This window comes from Delphinapterus leucas, chromosome 5 (genome assembly GCF_059928025.1).
Source record: "Delphinapterus leucas isolate spDelLeu-1000000601 "Yukka" chromosome 5, BTC_Dleu_Yukka2, whole genome shotgun sequence".
Lineage (NCBI taxonomy): Eukaryota > Metazoa > Chordata > Mammalia > Artiodactyla > Monodontidae > Delphinapterus > Delphinapterus leucas.
Window position 1 is genome coordinate 101,767,490 of NC_143133.1, and position 13,956 is coordinate 101,781,445.

Genomic DNA, 13,956 nt, shown 5'->3' on the forward strand with positions numbered 1-13,956 from the left:
CTCTAAAGAACTTTAGAGGCCAGCAAGTAAAGGCCAGCAAGGTAGAGCAGTGGCCCAAGTAGGAGAGGATAGCAGATGATTGTTCCCAGAAGTCAAGACAATAAAATGCATTGACTGTTTATAGTAACACTTTTCTTTCTCACTGGGGACAAAAACTAGTTAGGCTTAGTTTGGGGATATTTTGTTACTGTTTGTGTTTTTAAAATTTCAATCACTGATGTTTTCACATGGTTATAAACGTTTTCTGGTCATGGGTATAAGACATCCCTCATTCTCGCCTTCCCTCCCTGCACAACAAATATCCTGTATCCATCCACAAATGAAGGTACCTTTGTGGGAGCTGTGGGATCCAGCATCATACCCTAAAGGACCCAGAAGGAGCCTTGCCCACTGTACATTAGGCAATAGGCAGGCAGACCTTGGTACTGGCTGTAGATCCTGAAGTGATCTGTGAACTGGTTCCAGTCCCTCTTGACTGCAGTCTGGGAGCCCCTGGAGAACACTGAGCCAGACTGTCCCCCACAGATGAGAGAGCCTTCTTGGAAGTCCAGGTTTCCAGAGGAGATGATACAGCATTACATTGGAGCAAAAACAACAATACCAGCACAAGTTTGGACACGCTGGAGAGGGTGAGAGGAGCAGTTTGACCTCACCTGTGTCACCCCTCCCACATGGCAACACAGCTTAGTGCCAGGAGTGCCCTTTCTTAGTCTGTGATTCAGAAATGAAGGAGAGATAAAGCCTTTCCCAGACGCAAAGGCTGAGGGAGTTCATCACCACTAGTTTTGCCATAAAAGAAATGCTGAAAGGAGTTCTTCAAGCTGAAATAAAAGGGCAGCTATTAATAACATGAAAATGTATGAAAATATACAACACACTGGTAAAGGTAAGCGTATAATCAAATTAAGAATACTCTAATACTCTAAAATAGTGGTATAAGGTTGAAGGATAAGAGTATTAAAAAAAACTATAGCTACAATAATTTGTTCACGAATTTACAATGTAAAAAGAGGTACATTATACATCAAAACCCATAAAAGGTGGGGGGAGCAAAAGGGTAGAGTTTTTATATATGATTAAAGTTAAGTTGTTATCAGCATAAAATACATTGTTATATCTATAAGATATTTTATGTAAGCCTCATGGTAACCACAAAGCAAAAACCTAAAGTAGATACACAAAAGGTAAAAGAAGGGACTCAAAGCACACCACTATAGAAAATCATGTTTACTAAGGAAGACAGTGAGAGAGGAAGAGAACAAGGGAACTGCAAAAATAGCCAGAAAACTGTAAGATGGAATTAGTAATATCTTACCTATCAATAATCACGCTAAATGTAAATGGATTTGATTGGAGAATCAAAAGGCATAGGTTGGTTGGATGGATTTAAAAAAACAAAAAAATAATATATGGTGCCTACCAGTGTCTCACTTCAGTTTTGAGGTCACACATGGGCTCAAAGTGAAGAGATGGAAAAGATATTCCATGCAAGTGGAAACCAAAAGAGTACAGGGGTACCTATACTGATGTCAAAAATGTTAAGCCAAAAATGGTAACTAGAGACAGAGAAGGTCATTATATAATGATAAATGGTTCAATTCATCAAGAAGATATAACAATCATAGATATATATGCACGCAACATTGGAGCACCTAAATGTATTAAGAAATACTAAAAGATCTGGAAGGAGAAATAGACAATAATAAAATAATCTTCAGGAACATCAATACCCCACCTTTAATCAACAATGGATAATCATCCGGACAGAATATCAACAAGAAAACATTGGACTTGAGCCATACTTTAGACCCAGTGGACCTAACATATTCAGAACATTCTATCCGAAAATAGCAGAATACACATTATTCTCAAGCACACACAGAACTTCTCCAGGATAGACCATATGGTAGGTCACACAACAAGTCTTAACAAATTTAAGAAAATTAAAATCATACCAAGTATATTTTTTGACCACAGTGGTATAACACTATAAATCAGTAACAGGAGGAAATTCAAAAATTCACAAATGTGTGGAAATTAAACAACACAGTCCTGAAGAACCAATGGGTCAAAAAAAGAAATTAAAAAAAAAGAAAAGAAAACAACTGAAAAGAAATCAAAAAGGAAATTTAAAAATATCTTGAAACAAACAAAAATGAAAACACACCATACCAAAATCTACGAGATGCTGCAAAACCAGTTCTAAGAGGGAAGTTAACAGTGATAAATGCCTATATTAAGAAAAAAGACCTCAAACAACCTAATTTTGTATCTCAGGGAACTAGAAAAAGAAGAACAAACTAAGCCCAACGATAGCAGAAGGAAGGAAACAACAAAGATCAGAGTAGAAATAAATGAAATAGAGACCAGAAAAACAATAGAAAAAGGTAAGTGAAATTAAGGCCTGGTTTTTTGAAAAGATAAACCAAATGGACAAACCTTTAGTTAGACTAGGGAAAAAAGAAGGTTAAAGTGAATTAAAATTAATAATGAAAGCGGAGACATTACACCTTATACCACAGAAATGCAAAGGATTGTAAGAGACTATGATGGATGTTTATATGCCAATATAACCTCGAAGAAATGGATAAATTCCTAGAAACATACAATCTATGAAGACTGATTCATGAAACAGAAAATCTGAACAGACCAATAACAAATAAGGAGATTGAATCAGAAATCAAAAACTTCTCAGCAAAGCGAAGTCGAGGACCAAGTTGGCTTCACTGGTGAATTACATCAAACATTTAAAGAAGAATTAACACTAATCCTTCTCAAACTCTTACAAAACGTCAAAGAGGAGCAAAACTCTCAAATTCATTTTACAAGGCCAGCATTACCCTGATACCAAAGCTAGATAAAGACATTACAAGAAAAGATAATAGGCCAGTATCCTTGATGAATACAGATGCAAAGATTTTCAACCAAATATTAGCAAACTGACATTAACAGCACATTAAATGGGTCATACACCATGATCAAGTGGAGTTTATGCATAGGATTCAACATATGCAAATCAGTTAGTAAGGTACACCACTTAATAGAATGAAAGATAAAAATCATACAATCATCTTAGTAGATGCAGAAAAACCATTTGACAAAGTATAGCATCCTTTCCTGAGAAAAACTCTCAGCAAATTGCGTATAGAAGGAACATACCGTAACATAATAAAGGCCATATATGGCAAGCCCACAGCTAATGTCATACTCAAAAAGCAAAATGTTGAAAGCTTTTCCTTTAAGATCAGATATTAGACAGGGGTGCCCACCATTACCACTCCTATTCAACATAGTAGTGGAAGTCCTAGCCAGAGCAGTCAGGCAAGAGAAAGAAAAGGTACCCAGTCAGAAAGGAAGGAGTAAAATTGTTTGTTTGCAGATAGGATCTTATATGATATGATCTCCACCAAAAAAAAAGAACCTGTTGAAACTAATCAACAAATTTATTAAAGTTGCATGATGCAAAATCAGCACATAAATCAGTTGAATTTATATATAGTAACAATGAAATATATGAAAAAGAAATAAAACAGCCCCATACACAATAGCACCAAAAACAATAAAATACTTAGGAGTAAATTTAACCAAGGAGGAGAAAGATCTGTACATTGAAAACTACAAGACTTAGATGAAAGAAATTGAAAAAGATGCAAATAAATAGAAAGATATCCTGCATTGATGGATTGGAAGAATTAATATTGTTAAAATGTCCATATTACCCAAAGCCATCTATGGATCCAATGCAGTCCCTATCAAAATTTCAGTGGTATTTTTCACAGAAATAGAAAAAAGATCCTGAAATTTTAGTGGAACCACAAAAGAACCCAAATAGCCAAAGCAGTCCTGAGAGAGAAGAACAAAGCTAAAGGCATCACACTTCCTGATTTAAAACTATATTACAAAGGTACAATAATCAAAACAGGATGGGTACTGGCATTAAAACAGACACATAGACCAATGGAACAGAATTGGGAGCCTGGTAAGAACCCCCTTGTGGACAACCAACTAGTATTTGGCAAGGAAGTCGAGAATATTCAGTGGGGGGAGTACAATCTCTTCAGTAAGTGGTGTTGGGAAAACTGGATAACCACATACAGAAGAATGAAATTGGACCCCTATCTTACAGCACTTAACTAAAATTAACTCAAATAGATTAAAGACTTAAACGTAAGACCGGAAACCATAAAACTCCTAGATGAAAACAGCTCCTTGACATTGGTAATGATTTTTCAGATATGATACCAAAAGCACAAGCAACAAAAGCAAAAGTTAATAAGTAGGACTTCATCAAGCTAAGAAAAAGCTTCTGCACAGCAAAAGAAACAATAAATAAAGTGAAAAAGCAGCCTACAAAGTGGGAGAAAATATTTGCAAATCATATATCTGATAAGGGATTGATATCTAAAATATATAATGAACTCACACAATTGAATAACAAAACATAATTACTATTACTTTTTTGTGGTGAGAACATTTCAGATTTACTCTCCTAGAAACTTTCAACTGTGTAATGCATTACTGTTGATGGTAGTCACCATGCTGTATGTTAGATCCCCAGAACTTATTCATCTTGTTACTGGCAGATTATCCCCTTTGACCTAACCCCGCCAAGCCTTGGTAACTGCCACAGTCTACTCTGTTTCTATGACTTTGGCTGTTTTAGATTTCACATATAAGTGATATCATATAATATTTGTCTTTATCTGACTTACTTCACTTAGCATAAGGCCCTCAAGGTCCATCCATGTTGTTACAAATGGCCCAATTTTCTTCTTTTTCTATTGAGTGTGTGTGTGTGTGTGTGTGTGTGTGTGTGTGTATCATTTTTCATTCATTTGTTAATGGACACTTAGGTTGTTTCCATATGTTGGCTATTATGAATAATGCTGCAGTGAACATGATAATACAGATATCTCTTCAAGATAGTGATTTCATTTCCTTCAAATATATATCAGCAGTGGGATTTCTGGATCATACAGTAGTTTTATTTTTAGTTTTTTTGAGGAACCTGCATACTGTTTTCTATAGTGGCTGCACCAGTTTATATTTCCACCAACAGTGCAGGAGGGTTCCCTTTCTCCACATCCTCACCAATACTTGTCTCTTGTCTTTTTGATGAGCCATTCTAATAGTTGTCAGGTGATGTCTCATTGTGGTTTTGATTTGCATTTTCTGATGATAAGTGATGTTACAGAGCATCTTTTCATATGCTTTTTTTGCCATTTGTATGTCTTTGGAAAAATGTCTATGCAGATTCTCTGCCCATTTGTTAATCAGATTGTTTGTTTTCTTGCTATTTATTAGGTGTAGGAGTTATTTTTATATTCTTGATAGTTACACCTAATTAGATATATGATCTGTAAATATTTTTCTCCAGTTCCCATAAGTTGCTTTTGCACTCTGTTGATTGTGTCCTTTGATGCACAAAGTTTTTAAGTTTGATGTAGTCCCATTTATCTATTTTTGTTTTGGTTGCCTGTGCTTTTGGTGTCATATCTAAGAAAAAATTGCCAAATCAAACATCATGAAGTTTTTCCCCTGTGTTTTCTTTTAGAGTTTTATAGTTTGGGATTTTAGGTTTAGGTCTTTAGTCCGTTTTGAATTAATTTTTGTGTATGGTATAAGACCAGAGCCCACCCTCATTCTTTTGCAGGTGGGTATCCAGTTTTACCAACCCTGTTGTTTTTTTTTTTGGCGGCACGCGGGCCTCTCACTGCTGTGGCCTCTCCCATTGCGGAGCACAGGCTCCAGACGCGCAGGCTCAGCGGCCATGGCTCACGGGCGCAGACGCTCCGCGGCACGTGGGATCTTCTCGGACCGTGGCATGAACCCGTGTCCCCTGCATTGGCAGGCGGACTCTTAACCACTGCGCCACCAGGGAAGCCCCCAACCCTGTTTTTTGAAGAGACTGTTCTTTCCTCTTTCAGTGGTCTTGGCATCCTTATCAAAGATCATTTGACTGTATACACAAGGGTGTTGAAAGGTGTATATTGAAGAAGTCTCCCTTTCACCCTTGTCCGTCATTCCCCCTTACCCCCCGTCTCCCGACAAATGTAGTTACTAGTATTAGTTTTGGGGTTTTTTTTGTTTTGTGGGGGTGAGGGAGGCTAGGTGATCTATTCACATGGTTCATATAACAATAATATGTACCAAGCTATCCACTGAAAACATTTTTTCCACATCTGTCCTACTTCTCTCCTCCTTAGGTATGCCCTCCTCTGTAGGGAAGTGTTTTTATTAGTTCCTTTTATACTTTTCCAGTGTACATGAATCTATAGTGTTATCCTTCCCCTTTCTTTACACAAAAGGTAGCTAATATTCTGTGTACTCCTTCAGTAGTACCTTTTCTCCCCTCAAACTGGCAACATTTCCTGAAACTCTCTTCATAGCATGAACTTTCTTATTCTTTTTTATAGATGCAGAATATTGTGTAATTGTACCATTTTTAATCAATGCCAACCAATTAACTCTTTTGCAGTTATTAAAAACAATGCCACAGTGAATAACTTGGAACGTGTTATTTCATAACTGGTCAAGTGTATTTGTAGGATGAGATTTCAATATTGATGTCTATAGAGCTTGTACTAATTTATACTCCTACCGGCAGTATGAAATAGTACACAGTTTCATAGTAGGGATATGTTTTGGGGTTTTTTGTTTGTTTTTAATTTTGATCTTCATGGTTTTGTAGCTTGAGGCCAGGGAAGAAATGTTCATATATCATTTTTATTAGCAGTAGTGGTAATATTAGAGCATTTAACAACAGGAACTAAACAGCAGAGAGGCAAATAATGATTTGTATAAAGAACACATAAAATGACAGGTAGCACTAACCTTCTTGCCTTTCTTCCTACAGAGTTCCTGTGAACAAATTTCTATCTAAACATGTTTTCAGTTGCTTTTGGTGCCTAGAAATTTGAATATACATATAGGAATCGTAAAATTGAGAACTGCCACTGTCAGTCATTACAGGTTCATGTTATTTTAATGTTTTAGAAACACATGCAAGATTTTACCAATTCATTAAAGGTATTGTTAGGAGTCCATGCTTTTTTTTAAAATATGTATTGGAGAAATGCCTTGCCGTATTGTAAGTGTCTTGCATTAGTTGACTAAAATTTGTGATCTCATCACACCCAAAGCTCTTCCTTCTGAGATGGCCTAGCGATTCCCTTTATAAATGTGGTTTGAATTTTATATGTTCCCATAACAACTTTGTAAAGCTCCTTTTGCCCTTACAGTTTTGACAACAGGGTTTTTTTCCTCCAACAGATACAGAATTATACTTTTTCCCATTCAAATGACAAGACTTGCTTTATTTTAGTTCAAGAGAATTGGTTATAGGTACTGTAAAACAAACCACTTCCCATTCTCCTTACCCCAAAGCATTCTGAGGCATAAAACTGAATGGAGGTGGTAGCTAACAGACCCATTTCAGTATGCACATGTCTTTTCACCTGCACAGATGTGCAGTGGTTCCTCTTGATAGTGGATCCTGTCCATGTGGTAATACTACTCTGTATTTCTCACAGTTGTTCCATTTCTAGCCCACAATCAAAAAGCAGGATGGTTTGATGGCAACAGTGGAACTGTCATCTTCAGCATAAGGTTTGAGAATGACCATTGTGAAGGTAGCAGATTAAACTACACTCTAATGTCACTTAGAGAAGAGTTTATTAGTATATTATTTAGATGTGCTATATGTGTTCTCTTGGCCATTCATTAAAACTATCTCATTAACTGAGTAATAATTCCTCCTCTATTCTCAGTTTCCAGTAGTACTTGCCAGAAGCTTAAATCACCAAAGTGTTTTTCACTAAAATATTTTTTTTTCTTATAGCACAAGGGTTACAAAGAAGAAAAGAGAAATGTTATATGCTTTTGAAAATAATGTAATAGGTTTGGATGCTACTTTTTTTTGTAGATATTAAAAACATTTTTTTTAATTGAATGAAAGATTCTTTGCATTCTGTAGTGCTTTGCAATTTCCAAAAGTTTTTCTGCCGTAACAAAATACCACAGACTGGGTGACTTAAACAACAGAAATTTACCTCCTCATAGTTCTGGAGACTGGGAGTCCAAGATCAAGCTGCCAGTAAGGTTGGTTTCTGGTGAGACCTCTCTTCCCAGCTTATAGATGACCACCTTCTCACTGTGTCCGCACATGGCCTTTTCTCTGTGCATGCACACCACTGGTGTTTTTTTATAAGGACACCAGTCCTATTGGATTAGGGCTCTCTTATGACCTCATTTAAATTTAATTACCTCCTTGAAGGATCTGTCTCCAAATACAACCACATTAACGGTTGTCTTCAAAATGTAAATTTTGGGGGAACACAATTCAGTCCACAGTAGTAATCCATAATGTCCAGCAATGAGCAAAGAGGTATCCTAGGAGAGATATCCTAGGAGTAGTACTTTGATAGAGACTTAGAACAGGCAACTGAAACTTTTGTTGTCTAAAACTGGGGGAGGTAAAGGCATGAAGGGCTGGCTTACACGTCTTCACAAGCGTGTGCTCACACTCAACATGGGGTAAGGATACCCATGTGGGTGTGACCAAGGGAGGGTCTTCAACAGATAGATTCCTTCACTTTTCAGAAGAATCTGGGGAAGAGGAGGTGGGAGAAGATGCTGGTATGACTATACAGTTTACCCCACAACACCTCAACTTCCTTTTATTCCTACCTGATTCAGTGGTTCCAGGACCAGGGCTGCAGTTGCAGGGGCCAGAAGCAGGGGTGATTCCTAAGCAAGAAACCTTAACTGTACTGCTAAACTTTTACGTCAGGATTCCTAAAGGCCTAATGTGATAGACTGTGCGTTCACCCCATCTGGCAAACTTGGGTTTGACAGTGAATACAGCTGTATTACCTAGTGGTTGAGATAGACCACTAGTTCTATACCTATGGAATGATACCCTATGTAAATGGGAGTGGGCTGAAGGGGAAGCATTTGCTAGATGGTATTGCTGCTGGCAATCTGGACCAGCACAGTAGCCAAACCTATTGTCCCTTCCTGTTACTTGCAAAGGTGGAAAAGTTAAAATTCAATGAGAAATGGAGAGAAGCTCCCAAGACTGAACCAGGAAGAAATAGAAGATATGAACAGACCAAGTAATGAAATTGAATAAGTAATTTAAAAACTCCCAGAAAACAGAAGTCCAGAATCAGATGGCTTTACAGGTGAATTCTATGAAACATTTAGAGAAGAGTTAATACCTATCCTTCTCAAACTATTCCAAAAATTGCGGAGGAAAGAACACTTCCAAAGTTGTCCTGTGAGGGCACCGTCACCCTGAAACCAAAATCAGACAAAGATATCACAAAAAAAGAAAATTACAGACCAATATCACTGATGAACACAGGTACAAAAATCCTCAACAAAATACTAGCCAGTCGAATCCAACAGTACACTAAAGGATCATACACCATGATCAAAAGGGATTTGTCTCAGGGATGCAAGGATTTTTCAGTATCCACAAATCAGTCAGTGTGATACACCACATTAACAAATTGAAGAATAAAAACCATATGATCATCTCAGTAGATGCCAAAACCGATTTTGATAAAATTCAGTATCCATTTATGGTAAAAACTCTCCAGAAAGTGGACATAGAGTGAACGAACATACCTCAACATAATAAAGGCCAAGTATGACAAACCCACAGCTAACATCATACTCAATGGTGAAAAGCTGAAAGCATTCCCTCTGAGATCAGGAACAAGACAAGGATGTCCTTCTCACCACTTTTATTCAACATAGTTTTGGAAGTCTTAGCCACAGCATTCAGAGAAGAAAAAGAAATAAAAGGAATCCAAACTGGAAGTAAAACTGTCACTGTTTGTTTGTGGGGTGTTTTTTGGTGGCGTTGGGTCTTCGTTGCTGCGCTAAGGCTTTCTCTAGTTATAGCCAAGTGGGGGCTACTCTTGGTTGCAGTGCATGGGCGTCTCATTGCGGTGGCTTCTCTTGTTGCAGAGCATGGGCTCTAGGCACATGGGCTTCAGTAGTTGTGGCACATGGGCTCAGTAGTTGTGACTCGCAGGTTCTAGAGCACAGGCTCAGTAGTTGTGGTGCACAGGATTAGTTGCTCCATGGCATGTGGGATCTTCTCAGAGCAGGGATCGAACCCGTGTCCCCTGCATTGGCAGGCAGATTCTTAACCACTGCGCCACCAGGGAAGTCCCAAAACTGTCACTGTCTGCAGATGACATGATACTGTACATAGAAAGTCCTAAAGGCTACCGGAGAACTATTAGAGCTCAGTAATGAATTTGGTAAAGTATCAGGATACAAAATTAATATACAGAAATCTGTTGCATTTCTGTACACTAACAACGTATCAGAAATAGAGATTAAGGAAATAATCCTATTTACCATCACATCAAAAAGAATGGATGCTACTTTTAATGTTTTTAGTTTGATACTGAGTGAATTGGTTAAAGTTTTAAGGTTGGTAGGGTCATGCAGAGCAAGCATGGACTGGTAAGAAACAGTAGGATCTGGAGACCAAGGCTTCAGAACATATAAAATAACAGACAATTGGCAGTGTCAAGCGTAAGCTGTTCTGGAAACAGAGAGGGTTGGGCCAGGGATAGTGGCCCTAGGATAACCGTGAGTTCTGCTGGTGTGTGGGTTGAAGTCAGGCCATATAAATTATGTGAATTGTTGTAGGTAGGTAGGTAGGTGGAATCTTCAAGTTTAGTGGGAAGGATCAGTAAATGCTCAAGTTAGGTGACATTAAATTAAGAATATTATTCACAGGACAAACCTGTGTAACCAAAGACATTTAAAATATCACTCGTGCCCCAGAGTGCCTTACAGTGACTGAGCCAGTCATCTGGAGTGTCTGGGTGCCTGGGGTGTATTAACCAGCAAGAGTCCTGCCAAATTGCCTGTCAGTTAATACAGCAGAACATTTGAAGATTCATATTGTTCATATAAATAGAGAAAAGGCAGGCCTTACAGTAAACTAATTTACTCCTGATGTTGCCAGATACTGCCCTCCATATTTAGTGATGCTCTACATAATTGCCAAAACCTTTCCAAGAAAGCTTAATGTGAAGGGGTAAGCATTAGATACCAATACCGAAAGATTTTACTGAGGAGGAGAGGTTGTTCAGGTAGAAAGTAGAACATATGTGAGGGCTGGAACTATTTAAAAATATGTATATGACTTTCTACAATGAAAGTTCCCTTGAACATTTCATCTTTCTCCACTTTTCATTTAGACTAGTTTTTTTGTAATTGGTGAGGGTCCTCAGGTTCATTTGTTTGAATAACAGCTATGTTATGGTTTTCGCAATGCCATCATCCCTGTGTATCCTTGGGGGACTGGTTCCAGGAGACCCGCCGATACCAACATCTGTCTATACTCAGGTCCCCTGTATAAAATGATGTAGGATGAATACAGTTGAGTTTCACAGCCCTGGATATGGGAAGGTCGACAGTACAGTTGTAGTAGTTGACTACTTTTCCTGCCCTCTTAACCTCCTTTGATCACTAGTAAAGAGTACACAATGAATTTAGAGCCCAAACTTGACTTTGGATAAAGTTTACTAATGCCCTTACTTATAAATTTAAGTAATTGATTATTTTTAAAATGTTACCAGGTTTTTTAGTAAGTCCATTTTTCTGATTAATGAGGCAAGAGTCTAGGGTAACTTACACAGTCATGATATAGAAAAGTTACTTTCTCTCTGTTGTGTTTGTTACCACTAGAGATTTTTTTCCCCCATGAAAAGTATAGGGAGGCCAGTAATCTCTTTCTTTGATTCAGATTTTAAAACTGTAAAAGAAGCTTGGTGCAAAATCATTACAGGCCTGTGTTTGGAAGTGAAAATATTTATGTATAAAAACTTCTGAAATGATTTTTTTGTGTAAACTTCTTGTAAGGTCAGGAACTATTATTCAGTTACAAATTAATCATTTATGTTGTTCTTTATCAGTGCATTCTTTTTTAACTAGTAATATTTGTTAGAGCAGTTGTAGTTTTATAGACAAATTGAGTGGGCGGTGCAGAGAGTTCTTCCTACAGTTTCTGCTATTATTAACATATTGCTTTAGTGTGGTACATTTGTTACAGATTATGAGCCAATATTGATACATTATTATTAACTGAAGACCATAGTATATATGGTTCACTGCTTGTGTTGTATATTCTGTGGGTTTTGACAATGTATAATGACATGTATCCACCATTTTCCTCAAACTCAGAGGTTGCTTCCTCAGCCATGTCCAGTCTACTAATCAGCCCATCAAAGACATTCTTCATTTTTCTTATCGTGTTTTTGATCTCTAGCATTTCTTTTTACTTTTTTCTTAGAATTTTCCATCTCTGTTTACATTGCCCATCTGTTCCTGCATGCTGTCTGCTTTATCTGTTAGAGCTCTGAGCATATTTATCATAGTTGTTTTAAATTCCCAGTTTGATAAATCCAGCATGCCTGCCATGTCTGGTTTGGATGCTTGCTCTGTCTCTTCAAGTTGTGTTTTTTGCCTTTTAGAATGCCTTGTAATTTTTTTCTTGGTAGCCAGACATGATGTACCCAGTGAAAGGAACTGCTGTAAACAGGCCTTTAGAGATGTGGCAGTGAGATGTGGGGAGGGAAGCCTTCTGTATTCCTATGATTAGGTCTCAGTTTGTTAGTGAGCCTATGGCTCTGGACTGTGAACTTGACAAATGTTTCTCAGGTTTCTTTCTCCCTCCCTAGGTGGGACAGGATGGCCGGAGTGGGCTGGAGTTGGGTGTTTCCCTTCCTTGGGTCAGTTAGGCTCTGGTTAACTAGTTTCTCCTGAGGGCAGGCCTTATTAAGAACAGACTGCTTTGGGTATTTCAAATTGTTGAAATTCATTTCTCCTCCCCCTACCAGAAGCCAGAGGGGATTCTTCTCTCATATTTACTGTGGAAACCTGGTTGAGCTCCTGGAGGAAATCTCACAATATTGAGGGGATCCCCCTATGACTGGGTCCCCCTGGAGTTTTTAACTCTCAGAGTTGTCCACGCTGAGATTTTCCTACCCTCGCACTGATTCACATGCGGTTTCCACTTGTGAGTCTCTTTCAATCAGCTGCAGCTTCCTGTGTTCTCCTGTTGATCTCTCCAATCCTGGGGGCATTGCTTTGCTCTGTGTTCTCTGCAAGGGAAGCCAACTAACCCTTTTTATGGTATGTTGAAACATACATTTGAAATGAATCTTTTATTTCACCTTAGAAAAAAAAGGCTTTGAAAAAAATTACTATTAGAATATAGTTAATTGTAAAGACCTAGAAAATACCTAGAATTCCTAGCAGATTTTTACTTTAGAATATAGGGATCACAATACAATAAGAGCTAAATTATTGAGTCTTTACCCTTTACCACACACAGTTCTAGATGCTTACAAGCCATTAATTTATTTAATCCTCACAGCAATCTTGTTATGTAAGGTATTTTTATTATCCCCATTTTATAGATGAGGAAGCCAAGGGTTAGAGAAATTACAAAACTTTCCCAAGGTTTTACAAACTAGCACGTGGCAGAGCTGGGATTTGACCACCATATTTCCTTGTGAGCTCACGCTTTAAAATGAGAGCTAGATTTGGAGGAAAGGATACTTTGTAAATGATTAGTTTTCTTTTTTTTTTTTAAGTTTTTAAGTCATTGATTATACTAATAGTACCCCCTCCCCCCCTTTGGAGGAGTGGGTATATTTGTGAAATCAAAGAAAGGGTTTCTTTTTCAGTTTTAAGAATTACTAATTTCACTGGTTTCTGGAAAGGAATTGAGGGTATAAAATAGTGTAACTTGATCCGCAAGTAAATTGCTTACATAGAATTCAGAGTTATCTATTCAGACTGACCAGCATTTAAGATTTCCTTGTTTAGTCTTTAGTTTTCAATTAAAGCAGCTTCCCCTCCTTACCCCATTATGTCCTAAAGCCCTCTAATGTTTTACATAATACATTTAAGTGTGTG

General features: G+C 37.7%; 1 protein-coding gene across 10 annotated transcripts in view; it reads left to right on the top strand.

Moving 5' to 3' along the window:
• Positions 1 to 13,956, top strand: part of KLHL2 (kelch like family member 2) — a 126,369-nt gene that overhangs the window by 85,750 nt on the left and 26,663 nt on the right. The gene's annotated exons all lie outside the window — the stretch shown is intronic.